The 13,284-nt window shown below is 45.3% G+C and overlaps 1 long non-coding RNA gene across 1 annotated transcript; it reads left to right on the plus strand.

Annotated features, from left to right (window-relative positions):
• The first annotated feature begins 5,777 nt into the window (after window positions 1-5,777).
• LOC127492038 (uncharacterized) lies at window positions 5,778-12,142 on the plus strand. The gene is made up of 4 exons (XR_007920983.2): window positions 5,778-6,008; window positions 6,115-6,195; window positions 7,983-8,082; window positions 9,576-12,142. It is a non-coding gene; the product is annotated as an uncharacterized lncRNA (long non-coding RNA).
• The last annotated feature ends 1,142 nt before the right edge of the window (window positions 12,143-13,284 follow it).

The raw sequence follows: 13,284 nt of genomic DNA on the forward strand, positions 1-13,284 counted from the left end.
TCTAGAAGCAGTGCCTCCTCTAGGATGTTTTCTGTCCACAGGATAGCATTTAAAAATGTCAAAAGGGAAATTCCTTGCCAGTCCATAATAATACAGTCGGTTAAAATATCCTTGAAAGTTGAGAGTAAAATATTTTTAAGCTGATAGTATTTATCACAAGTAGACCCATACTACCAAAAAACACTGAAGGAAATTCCTCAGGCTAATGGAAGATGATGCTGCATGAAAACTTGGATTCTCATAAAGGGATGAAGAACAATGGAAGGTAAATACGGATGCAAAGATAAGAGTATCTTATTCTTCATTTCTTCAAAAAATATTTACAGCAAAATTAGACATCTGAGGAATGAATCAATGCTCTTCTCTAACAAAAAATTGCAATTTAAAACCTTTAAGAATGCCACAAAAATGGGTAAAAATGTGGTTTTGCTCCTGTGTGATGTAAAATGGTACCATGTTAATTCTAAATGCATACATATTGTCATCTTCAGAGGAATCATTAAAAATACAGTTGAAGAATTTAAATGAAAGATTATAAATTATTTAATTAGTCCAAAAGAGGTCAGGAAAGGATAAATGGATGAGCAAAACCACATGGGAAAAAACAAAAAGTACATTACAAAATGATAGACTTGAACCCAATCATGTAAAAAAAATCACACTAATGTGAATGGATTAAACACTATTAAGAGGCAGAGATTGTCAAGCTGTTAAAAAGGAGCACTCAAATTTAGGGTGGTACTTTCCAAAGTTTGTGGAAAGTAAAATTAAAAGAAGAATTTAATTTGGTGCAAAAAATTTTGAAATCCATGCATATGAGGGAATCTTCAAAAACTTTGTGGAAAATGTGTTTTCTGTAAAAACTCTGCAAGAATTTCAAAAAATTTTTGCCCCAAAATAAAGAGATCTTTTGGTTCATTTTCCATCAGTTGTTTTTTAAGTACTCTTGGTGAAGTCCCAGAAAGTATAGAATTTAAGTACAAAGACAGAGCCAGTTGGACAGGAGAGGGAACAAAAAAGATATATAATGAAAATAAACAAAAAACATACACTATGGTTAAATTAATGTAAGACAAAGTAGATGCCAAGAAGCAAAATGTATTAACAGCAATAATGACATTTTATCAGGACAATGTAAGGATCCTAAAGCATTTACTTTTGAAATCTCAAAATAGAGTTTCAAAAATCACTAATAAAAACCTGGCAGAGCTAGAGAGTTTTAGATACATCCACGATCCTAGTAGGAGGTTTTAAATGGCTCTAGGGATAGCTAAGCCAAAAAAGGTAGATAAATAAAAATCTGTCAGTGTAGAAGGTGCCCACCCATCAAGCACCTGAGCTACTTGGCATTTGTGAAAGAACACTACCATCAAAGGAAGAATGCACTACCTTTCCAAGAGTCCATTGAAAGGTCATCAAGATTGGCTACATGCTTTTCAACAAAATAAGTCTCAATAGAATTCAAAAGATTGAATATTACAGAATATGTTCATTGTTATAAATGAAACTAACAGAAATTAATTGCAATAATCTATATAGCAAAATTTCCAAATATTTGGAAACCAACACAAAGAACTTCTAAATAACCTGTGGATCAAAGAAAAATCACAAGAGAAATTATAAAGTATTTCAGGCCACAGTTGTGGCACAGTGGATTAAGCCATGGCCTTTGATGCTGGCATTCATTTGTGTCTGCTCAACTTGTGATCTGGCTTCCTGCTAATATGCCTGGAAAAGTAGCAGAAGATGGCCCAAGTGCTTGGGCCCCTGCCACCCACATGGCGACCCAGACAGAGTTCCAGGCTCCTGGCTTAGGCTTGGTGCAGCCCAGGCTCTTGCTGCCATTTGGGGAGTGAATCAGCAGATGGGAGAGCGCTTCTCTCTCTCTCCCTCTCTTTCTCTCTCTCTTTGTCCCTTTGCTTTTCAAATAAATAAATAATTAAAAATTATAGAATATTTGAAATCAAATGATAATGAAAATTTCTGAAAATTTATGATATAGCAAAAACAATGCTTAAAGTAAAATTCAGAGCTTTAATACTTAAAAAAAAGAAAATTAATATAAATTATATAAATTTCTACCTTAAGTTGTAAAAAGAAAAGCAAATTAAATCCAAAGTATGTAAAAGGGAAAAATTGATAAAGAAATAAATGAACTATTGAGTAAATAAACTATTGAACAATAAACTATAGATAATTCATAGTCTTCTAGCAAGATGGACCTATTAGCTTTTAGTTACTATAACAAAATACCTAAGACAAGCTAGTAATGAAGGCAGAGTTGTTCTAGCTTAGTTGTGGAGCTTCACAGTCCAAGATCGGTGGTCCCTTTGGTCCCACTGGGGCACTGGCAGTGATGTTCCTGCCAGCACAGTCCTCTTGGAGGCGGTGTAGAGCAACCAAGGCAAGGGGGACTGCATTTCTATCTTTGTCTTCCATTATAAAGCCGCCGTGATTAGATCATGGGCACCCTCTGAACCACTTAATTGCTCGCTCATGCTCTCTCTGTGTCTCTCAAAATAAAATAATTGTTTTTAAAATATTGTATCAAATTATCTTCTTTTTTAATTACAGAGTTTTAAAGATGTATTTATTTATTTGAAAGTCAAAGTGACAAAGGGAGAGGGAGAGACAGACAGATCTTCCATCCGTTGATTCACTCCCCAGATGCCCACAACTATCCAGGGCTGGGCCAACCTGAAGCCAGGAGCCCAGAACTCCATCTCAGTCTTCCCACCTAGGTTGCATGGGCCCAAGGACACGGGCCATCTTCTGCTGACTTCTCAGGATGCATTAGCAGGAAGCTGGATCAGAAACAGAGTAGCTGAGACCTGAACTGGTGCTCTGACATGGGATGATGGTGTTGCTAGTGCTGACTTAGCCTGCTGTACCACAACTCTGGTTCCTAAAATTACCTTCTAACAATGTATATAAGGTGTATATAAAACACAAATAAATTTTGTGTTTAGGCTTGTGGCCTATCCACAAGCTATCTCATTATGTATATGCAAATACTCTACTCCTCCCCCCCCCCAAAAAAATCCTAAATCTGAAACAAGTGTTTCAGATACAACCTGTAGAAGAGATTTGTACAGTATATTATTTGGTTCCTTTTTGTAACAAATCATGAATGCTTAACTCTGAATTTAAAAGCATTTGTTGAAGATCTACCTCCCTGGCAATGTAGTATGTATTTCTAGATGTTAGAGGGAGTACCAAAGAAATAAAAGGTATGGTATCTGATAAAAGGAGTTTGGGAGAAAAATAAAAAAAACTGAAGTAAATGTAATAAGTTTCGGATGAGGTGATACCAATTCTAGGTGCAGAATGAACCCACAGAAAAAGAGAGCCATGTACGCCCAAGGTGATAAGCCAAGTGTGCAGTCACAAGCATGCACCTTGTAGAACTCCTTCTACAGGTGCATCATCAGGCCAAGGACCCCAGCTGCTGAGCTCTGAGATCCATATCAGTGTTTGTACCCAAGCCGAGGCTACCCGTGGGCTGCTCTGAGCCAATGACTAAGTCAAGAGCAGTTTAGGACTTTTCCACCTACCTTTTTTCCTTGCCTCCTTTCACCCTGGATAAACCTCACGGGCTCTTACAGCTTCCTGTGGCTCCCTCTTCATTTTCTCCTGAAGACAATCCCTGGAGAAAGCCTACAGGGTGTTTGCTTCTTAGAGGAGAGGACCCGCACTAACAAAGCAGGCAGGGTATGGTGTGCATTCAGGTGCTCAACGTAATAAGCAAGACAGACTTCTCGGAAAGTGTGCTGGGAGGTTAGAGGGCAGGACACTTGGGGCCAGGGAAGAACTTGACCAAATGATGGAGGTGGCTTGTGGGCGTGTGTCTGACGGGCAGAGAGAGGCCAAATTGGAGGCCTGGATGGGTAGAGTGGAAGGGTGGTGCATAGGATGGGTTAAAGGAGACAGAGGTGGGAATCACACAGTCAGCTATAAGGTCAGTCTAGAGGGCTGGGGACAGAAGATACTTGGTTAAGGTTGGTGGAATGAGAGAAAGGAGTGGGATTTTAGAGGAAGAACCCGCCGGCCTTGGTGCCTGGCAGAGATGAGGGGGAAGCTGAGTTGTGGGATCTGACTGGTGCCTCAGGTCCCAGCCTCCGGAACGGAGGAGTCACACCAGGAAGGCGAAATGCAAGACGGAGCTCCTTCGGCGGAGGAAAGGGGATGAGTGCTGCCACACGCCTTCCCCTCGTGCGACAACAGTGATCTGTATAAGCGGAAAAGTCTGGTAGATGTCGGGAAATCCGGAAAGACAGCTAGGCTGCAAAGTTCATTTCGGGAGTGACCAGAATTTAAGAGAAACTGTAAGCATAGGGCACACATGGAAGAGTTGCAGCTCAAGAAACAAACTAAAAAGATTTAGAGGGAAAAATTAAAAACTGCCTCCCTTTTGGTAGGAGGCGTGGAAGCCTTCTTCGCCCAGGCTCCCTACACTGGTCTCTTCTCAGGCAGGAGGAGGCAAAGACCTGGGCAGAAAGGGATGGCCCTGCCCTTGGTGGGCCAGTGGCCACAGTCACACTTGCCACTTGTACCTAGCAAGTCACCGGAAAGGGATTTTGGCCTTGTTTTCCTCATGTGTCCTCTGCCTTGGGTTGGGCCAACACACAACAAGCTTCTTTTTGTCTGCGAAGTTCTCTTTTAAGAGGTTAGTTATTTATTTGCGAAGCAGAGACATCTGCTGGCTCACTCCCCATGCGCCCCCTAAAGGCTGGAACAGGATTGCGGTGCCAGGAGCCGAAAACTCAAACTAGGGTGGCAGGAACTCATCTGCTGACTCAGTGTCTCCCAAGGTTTTCATCAGCAGGAAGCTGGAAACAGGAGAAAGGGATCCAACTCAGTTGCTCCAGTGTAGGACATGAGTGTTTTAATCAGTGTCTTTCTGCTAAGCTAAGTACCCAGCCCCATGAAGCTCACTTCCCATCTGGTCCTTTGGGAGGTCATGGAGCTCTCGGACTGAGTTCCCCTCACCCAGGCCCCATCCCACAGGACCTATGCTGACCTTGTGGTCCTACGTCTACCTCTGTCCTGTCTGTCATTGCCAAGTCCTCCCCTTGCCTTCCTCCAGACTTCCCTCGGGGCCTCCACTCCTCTTACTCTGGCTCAGACATGATTTGGCTGCCAAATTCAAGCAGATCTTTAAACCTCAAAGTCACAAGTTGATGACGCTAAGAAGATGGCAATGTCTCTAATGATGGAGTGTAGGAGGTGGGCCTTGTCAGACGCTCTTAGGGCACTGGAAACATGCTTTTGGAAAGCCGTTCTTATGACAGGGTTGATTATAAAATCCAAGCTGGGCTCTCTTTGCTCTCTCTCTCTCTCTCTCTCTCTCTCTCTCTTTCTCCCTCCTTCCTGGCTCCCCACAAGCACGCTGTTTTGCCATGTGATTTTCTGCACTGCCTCAAGATTCTGCCAGCAGGAACCCCGTAACCAGATGCCAGACCAATGGGGCTGCCCAACCTTGGACTCCAGAACTCCAAAACCATGAACTGAAAATAAGCCTTCTCTCTTATCAGTTAGCATCTTTAGGGATTTCATTGCAGTGGCAAAAAAGCTGACTAATACACTGTGCTACCTCATTCTTAAAAATTTCTTCATCACCAGCTAACGCTCATCAGAGGATCCCGTGTGAGGCAGGCTGATTGGGAAAAGGCAGCTATCGCAAGATGGGTGTGTGCGACTCTGTAAGTGCGTGATGCCTTCTGAGTCACTTCTGAACCGACATCCTGACAGGCAGAGTGTCCTGGCCTCCTAAGGAACTTCAGCCTTTCTCCAGCAACCCTCACATCTATTTGACTTTCCAAGCTAATATCATGGACTTCTGATATTTCACATCCAACGCTTCCTTTTATCAGACATAAACCACTTGGATATCCTGGGAGACAGTGCAGAAAAATTTATTTAGCATGTCTTACATTTGTAGCACAATTTGGGGAACTGTAGGATGATACAAAACTTGAAAGATTTAGTTTAAGAGGCAGAAGACATAGGTAAGTGTAGGCATACATCAGCATGCTTGGATGACATGAATAAGAGCTTTAAATGTGAGTTCTTCCCTCTTCCTACAAAGACGCCTCTTCTTATTCACATCCACAGCGACGGACCTCATGAACTGCGAACTCAATGCTGCCAGCTCTGAGCAAGTGTTCCCCGGTGACTCCTCAGCTTTTCATCCAGGTATTTTGATTTCTCTAGTACAACCTCTACCGCGTGACTCACTGTAGCTTCCTTGGGACCAGGGGCCATCTTCCTGGAATTCAGACTTGTGCATTTTGGAGCTGGCAGTTGAGTAGCATATCCAAGGCAGTGACAGCTGCGTGTCTCTGGGCTGGGCCTGCTCAGGTCACTGCAGGAGTGACCTCCAGGTTTGTTGAAAGAGAACTCCACATGTCCACTTGGGTTAAAAGGGAAGCAGAGGGGCTGGCACTGTGGTACAGCGGGTTAACGCCCTGGCCTGAAGCGCTGGCATCCCATATGGGCGCCGGTTTGAGACCTGGCTGCTCCACTTCCGATCCAGCTCTCTGCTATGGCCTAGGAAAGCAGTAGAAGATAGCCCAAGTCGTTGGATCCCTTCACCCGTGTGGGAGACCCGGAAGAAGCTCCTGGTTCCTGGCTTCTGCTCAGCATAGCTCCGGCTGTTGTGGACATCTGGGGAGTGAACCAATGGATGGAAGACCTTTCTCTCTACCTCTCCTCTCTCTGTGTAACTCTGACTTTCAAATAAACAAATAAATCTTTAAAAAGGGGAGGGGGAAGCAAAGACTGGGATTTCTGGCGTCCTATTCCTTGTTCTTTTGTGAATGCGTGGATGAATTCCTAACTCAGTTCACTAAGCCTCTAAGTATAGCAGACACCAGCATATTCAAGCTAATGAAGCTGTCGATCCGATCAAGCCCCAGGAACCCAGTCGCATACGTGATCACAAGCAGAAGAGAAAGGAAGCAGCTAGAAAGCCCACATACCATAGTTCAGCGGGAAACGCTCAGTGCATCTCCAGGCTCTCAGATGGGCACCCACTGCTTGAGGAGTCTATGCCGAAATAAGAGGGCTGACTCCTCACCTGCTGTCATATCCATAGAGCACAGTGGGCACAGGGTAGAGGGTAGAGTGGAGAGAGTGCTGCCGGGCTTCACAGAGCAGCTCTGGAGACACAGACACAGTGCCGCCTGCGGATGTGCTGACGTCAGTGGAGAGGTAAATAGCCAGGCACATCCTAGACACCCCTGGGGCCTCCCTCGCCAACAATCCAACCCAGGAACTGGATCTGTAGCAGAGACCCCAGGCCGTCAGAGGTGAGGTTGCCTAGCACGATCTGTTTAAAAGACCCAAGTCATGTCATGCATGTACGGTTTTCTTTTTAATTTACATATAATAATTGCATATTTATTTGCATATTTATAGTGTGACTTTTTTAAAAAAGATTTATTTGAAAGGCAGAGTTACAGAGAGAGAGAGAGAGAGAGAGAGAGAGAGAGAGAGGTCTTCCATCTACTGGTTCACTTCCCAGATGGCCACAACAGCTGGAGGCTGGAGCTGGGTTGATCCAAGCCAGAGCTTCCTCGGGTCTCCCACATGGTTCAGAGGCACAAGCACTTGGGCCCATCTTCCACTGCTTTCCCAGGCCATAGCAGGGAGTTGGATCAGAAGTGGAGCAGCCTGGATTCAAACTGGAGCCCATATAGGATGCCAGCATTACAGGCAGCAGCCCTCAGTGTGACATTTTAATACATATACACACACACACACACACACACACACACACACACACAGAGACATGTAATGATCAGATCAGGGAGAAATACTTTTAACAGCATGAATACAATTGTTTTCAGTGTATCAGAGACAAACTGTAATTCGCTCAGAACTAGCAGCACATTCTCTCACCAGGCTAGCTATTTAGATGGGGCTCCAGCGTGCCAGCTACCGTACTCTGTGTTAAGAAGGCTGTGTCATCCTGTTTCCAGCGAGCAGTTGCTGAAGCATTCTGAGCCCAGGACTGACTGATTAGACCTGCTGTTTCTTCTGGAGATCTCTGCGGAGTAGTGCTAGCATGGGGGATGGCAGGTGAGACCTGGAGGCCAATTCGGAGGCTTTTGTAAAATTCCCAGAGAGCACGTGAGCGAGAGTGGCAGTGAGAATGTGGGGCAGGATTTAGGTTTGTTCGGGTACTATTAGGACAAAACCCAGCGACCAATTAGATGTGCAGGGAATTGGAAGTATGATTGAGTCTTGGGGAACTGATGGTGGGGAGGGGGACACCTAAGATGGAGGTGAACACCGGAGGGGTGTGGGGAGGGAGGATGAAGGCAGTCTTGGCGATAGTGAGCTGGAGGAGCCTGTGAGACCCCCAGATTAGGATGTAAGTGAGGCCTGGACTGAAGGCATGGATTTAGGGTGGCAACAGTGAACAGCTGGTTGGTGATTCCGTGGGTGTGATGAGACGTTCCTCGGGCGAATGGGGAGAACAAAGCAGGGAAGAGGCACTACTGCAGAAGAGCCTGAGAAAGAGAGTGGGAAAGTTTGTCAGAGGCCTAGGAAAATGTTTCCCTCAGGCCCTTGGATTTGAAATGCCAGCAAACATAGTGCAAGAACCCTGGGACGATAAATTGCTTCTCTCCTTCAATAATTGTCTTCATTTGCATGGTCAACCAGTTTCCCTTGCGCCTTTTATTTTCCTTTCAAATAAATAAATAATGAATTTTTAAATGTTAAAGTTCATGGAAATGCACATTATGAAAAAACTATGCATAGATTTCAAAGATTTTCACACTAAAATAGCCTCACCTCTTAATCCCAATTTTTGGAAACATTTTGAAGTACTCTGGTGTTACAAGTTTCTTGCTATGGGAATTCCAACTCGAAATGACCTGTTCCCCAAGCTTTGTTTGGTTATTTGACACCATAAAGACAAACTAGTCCTACGATCTGTTTCCATGGTTACAACATAGGAATGTCGATCGCATCGTCAAAATTCTTGTGATCTGTTAGAAAAGATAATACGAAGGTCAGTCATTCCTTCCTACCGTGTTATCAGTTTGAAGGAAGGCCATCGACATGTTTTCCTAACGTGAACCAGGATGGTTAAAGTGGCTTACAAATTCCTTTTGTTATGGAATGCCAGAAGTCACGTGAAAAGGACATGACTTCAGAGTGCCCGGTTATTGGTAAACAATGTCACCTATATACGCTTTAGTGGACACTCCGGTTGGGGAGCAGGAACAGAACATAAGGAAAGAAGGAAAACTATAGCTGGGGCCAGTGCTGTGGTGCAGCAGGTTAAAGCCCTGCCTGCCGTGCTGGCATCCCATATGGGCACCGGTTCTAGTCCCAGCTGCTCCTCTTCCGATCCAGCTCTCTGCTATGGCCTGGGAAAGCAGTGGAGGCCCCTGCACCCACATGGGAGACCCTGAGGAGCTCCTGGTTCCTGGTTCAGATCAGCTTAGCTCCTGCCATTGCATCTGGGAAGTGAACCAGTGGGTGGAAGACCTCTCTCTCTGTCTCTAGCTCTCTCTGTAACTCTTTCAAATAAATAAAATAAATCTTTTTTTTTTTTAAAGGAAACTATAGCACCAGATTCAATGCAGGGATTGCCCCTGGAAACCAAAGCCACCAGCAAGGTGGGAAGCTGAAACGAAGTGCCAAGACCAGGAGAAAACAGTATGAGAGAGAGAGAGAGAGAGAGAGAGAGAATCAAAGCCACTTTTTTGTTTTTTAAATCATCACTTTTAAAATTCAAGCAGGGACCCCCCCCCCCAAGACTAACTTAGGAACCCAGCGGAGTAGAGAATGAGAAACAGACTTGGGGGGATTGTTGAAAGCCCTTTGTATCTGAAGTTGGGCTCTGTTATCAAAGTAGGGATTTGGTGGCAGGATGAAGACTTGCATCCTCATGGTTGTAGGAGACAGGCTAATAAGAGTCATCAACAGTTCTTCCAAGACTTCTTGGCCATTGAGGAGCTTAGAAAATTCCTGAGCAGAATCTCAACGAGCCTACACTTTCTTTCCTAGCTACTCTGCAATGGCTACGTGGTACCGATAGAGAATTTATCAAGTTGATAACTGATATCAGTGCGTCAAAGAACAGCATCAAGAAAGTAAAAAGACAACGTGCAGAATAAGAGAAAATTTTGGCAATCATATAGCTGAAAAGGGCTTAATGAACTACATAAACAACAAAAAGACAAACAGCCCAATATAAAAAGTGGGCCAAAGACTTGAATAGATATTTCTTTTTTTGAAATTAGTGTCTATTTTTCATTTTTTTTTATTTGAAAATCAGAGAGAGAGAATTCTTCCCAAATGCTTGCTACAGCCAGGGTTAGGCCAGGCAAAAGCCATGAACCTGGAACTAAACCCACATTTTCCACTTGGGTGACAGGGACCCAAGTACCCCAGCCATCATTTGCGGCCTCCCAGGATCTGCAGCAGCAGGAAGCTGGGCCAGAACAGAGGAGCCAAGACTGGAACCAGGCACTCCAATAGGAGATGTGAGCATATCGAGTGGTGACGTAACCACTGCACAAACACCCACCCTGAACAGACATTTCCCCAGAGACGGTATTCAAAGAGTTCATCAGTTCAGGAGATACGCAACATCACTGGAGAAACACAAGTCAGAACCACAAGATTCCACTTCACATCACACATCAGGTGGGTGAAACTGGAACTATCACACGTTGCCAGGAGAAATGTACCTTGGCACAGCCATTGTGGACGACAGTTTGGAGTTTCCTTAAGAAGTGAAACATGGAGTTGCTAAGCAATCGAGCAATTCCACTCCCAGAGTTATACCCAAAAGACCTGAAAACAGGAACTCAAACAGGTACTTGTTTTGGAAATAGTAGCATTATTTATTATATCCAAAAGGTGGCAACAATTCAAGTGTGTGTCTACAGATGCATCGATAAACTGTGGAATACACATACAAGGATTGCAACATAGTAAGAAAAAAAATATTTACCCATTTCCTGACACACAGCTCCCAAAACCCTTGGAATCTCAGAAGTGATGTGTCCATTTATTTATTTGAGAGACAGATAAAGAACAGACAAACAAAGCTTTCATCTGCTGGTTCATTCCTCAGATGCCTGAAATGGCCTGTACAGGGCTGGGCCTGGGGAAGCCAAGAGCCAAAAACTCAGCCTAGGTCTCCCATGTGGGTGGCAGGAACTCAAGTCGCCATCCCTGCTCCTTCTAGGGATCTACCTTAGCCGGAAGCGGCAGTCAGGAGCTGGAGCCAGGTGGTGGGGTTGGAATCCAGGCCCTCTTGTGTGGATCCTGGTATTCAGAAGTCTAGGCTACATGTGTCTTTTGTATGCTCATGAGATGACTGGGGCTGGGGGCTCCTGGATGGCCCCTGATGGAGGCTGCTCGCCAAGGGAAGCGACTCTGCGGTTTGAGCTGGAACTTTCAGCCCGGACCTCTGTGGCAGGGGAGAAGGGCCGGAGGTTGAATGATGCAATCAACCATGCCTTCCTAGTGAAGCCGCCACAAAAACCCCAGAGGGCAAGGCTTGGAGAGCTTCCAGGTTGCTAAATCCCTGAGATTCCCGGAGGGTGACACCCTGGAGGGAGCACCCAGGTCTCTTCCATTCGGTTATTCCTGCATCGCAGCCTTCACGACAAACTGACACGCGGGGGTGAAGTGTTTCCTGAGTTTTGTGAGCTGGTGTAGCAAATGATACAGCCAGGGGAGGATTGGAGGGAACCTCACGTCAGGAGTGCCGGTGACAACTGGGGACTTAGGGCGGGGGAGAGGGAATGGGGAGCAGGTGCTTCGCAGGCACAGTTTCAGTTTGGGCAGATGAACGTGGTTTGGAAATAGGTAAATGCTGATGGTTGTGCAACCCTGCAGAAATACTTAGCGTTGCTTCCTGAATTGTACACTTCAGAGAGGTTAAGACAGCAGCAAATTGTATGTTATGTTTGCTTTACCACAGTTTTAAGGCTTCCTTATGTAACATTCCCCAGACCACTGTACGCTTTAAATGAGTGAATTGTATGGTATGTAAATCCCATCTCAATAAAGCTGCTAAAAACAGAGATTTAAAGCAGAGATCGATTTGATGAAAGGTCAGCCGGCTCCGAGCTGTGCAGCATGGGACCCGCCAGAGGGGGCGCACTCCGGTGTTGGCCGCGGCTGCGGATCAGCCGCTGAGCGCGCGCGCGGAGCAGCCGGTTCTGGCCCGGAGGTTTTCTGATTGCAGCGCGGTATTTACTTTTAAAGACATTGCTGAGCTCGGCAGGATTTCCTACATCTCTGTCTATTTTGCTTGGTATCCACTTTCTTGCAAAAATGGACAATCGAGATAAAGAAAACAAAAGGTCCGCTTGCTGCTCGGTTCACCCGAAAGCAAAACAAATTTCTTTCCAACCTTTTTTAATAGAAAACAATGCCAGCCTAATCAAGAAGTGTTTAAGATACTCCAAAGACAAGCAGGCTTCTCCAGGGCAAGAGACTTTGTGCCTGTGGGATGACCAGGGTGCGCATCTCCCGCGGCAGAATCCCCCAGGGCGCTTGTCAGCCTGGTGTGACATCTGGGGTCTCCATTTTTTAACCAGCACCGCTACTGGTTTCTAGGCACTGGTGTAAACCCTTCTGCTTTCCACATATTGCTAAGAGGTTGCAGGCCTGACTCTAAAATTAGTGCGCAATCTTTTAAAAAAGGTATTTATTTATTTGAAAGACTGAGTTACAGAAAGGACAGAAGAGCCAGAGAGAGAGAGAGAGAGAGAGAGAGAGGTATCTTTCAGCTGCTGGTTCATTCCCCAAATGGCCACATGGCCGGAGATGGACCAGGCTGAAACCAGGAAACTGGGATTCCATCCAGGTCTCCCACATGGGTGGTAGAGCCTAAGCACTTGGACCATCTTCCACGGCTTTCCCAGACATGTTAGCAGGGAGCTGGATCAGAAGCAGAGCAGCTACTCCTGGATCAGAAGCAGAACTCCTGTTGTCACGGGAGGCGACTTAACCCTCTGTGCCACAGTAGTGACCCCTACTGATCTGTCTTACAGAGTAACCTCACGTGCAATGAGCCTTTTATATAACTCCCTCTGCTGTGGTTTAAACTGGTCCCCCAAAGTTCCTGTGTTGGAAACTTGATCCCCAAATTCCTACGTTAACCACATTTGGAGGTGGGGTCCTTTGGGAGGTAAACAGGTTTAGGTGCAGCCATGTGTGTGGAACCTCAAGTTAGCAGCAGTGGCCTTACAAGGAGAGGAGAGCCCGGTACTGGTGCACCTGCTCCGACTTACCGTGTGCACT

This window comes from Oryctolagus cuniculus, chromosome 9 (genome assembly GCF_964237555.1).
Source record: "Oryctolagus cuniculus chromosome 9, mOryCun1.1, whole genome shotgun sequence".
Lineage (NCBI taxonomy): Eukaryota > Metazoa > Chordata > Mammalia > Lagomorpha > Leporidae > Oryctolagus > Oryctolagus cuniculus.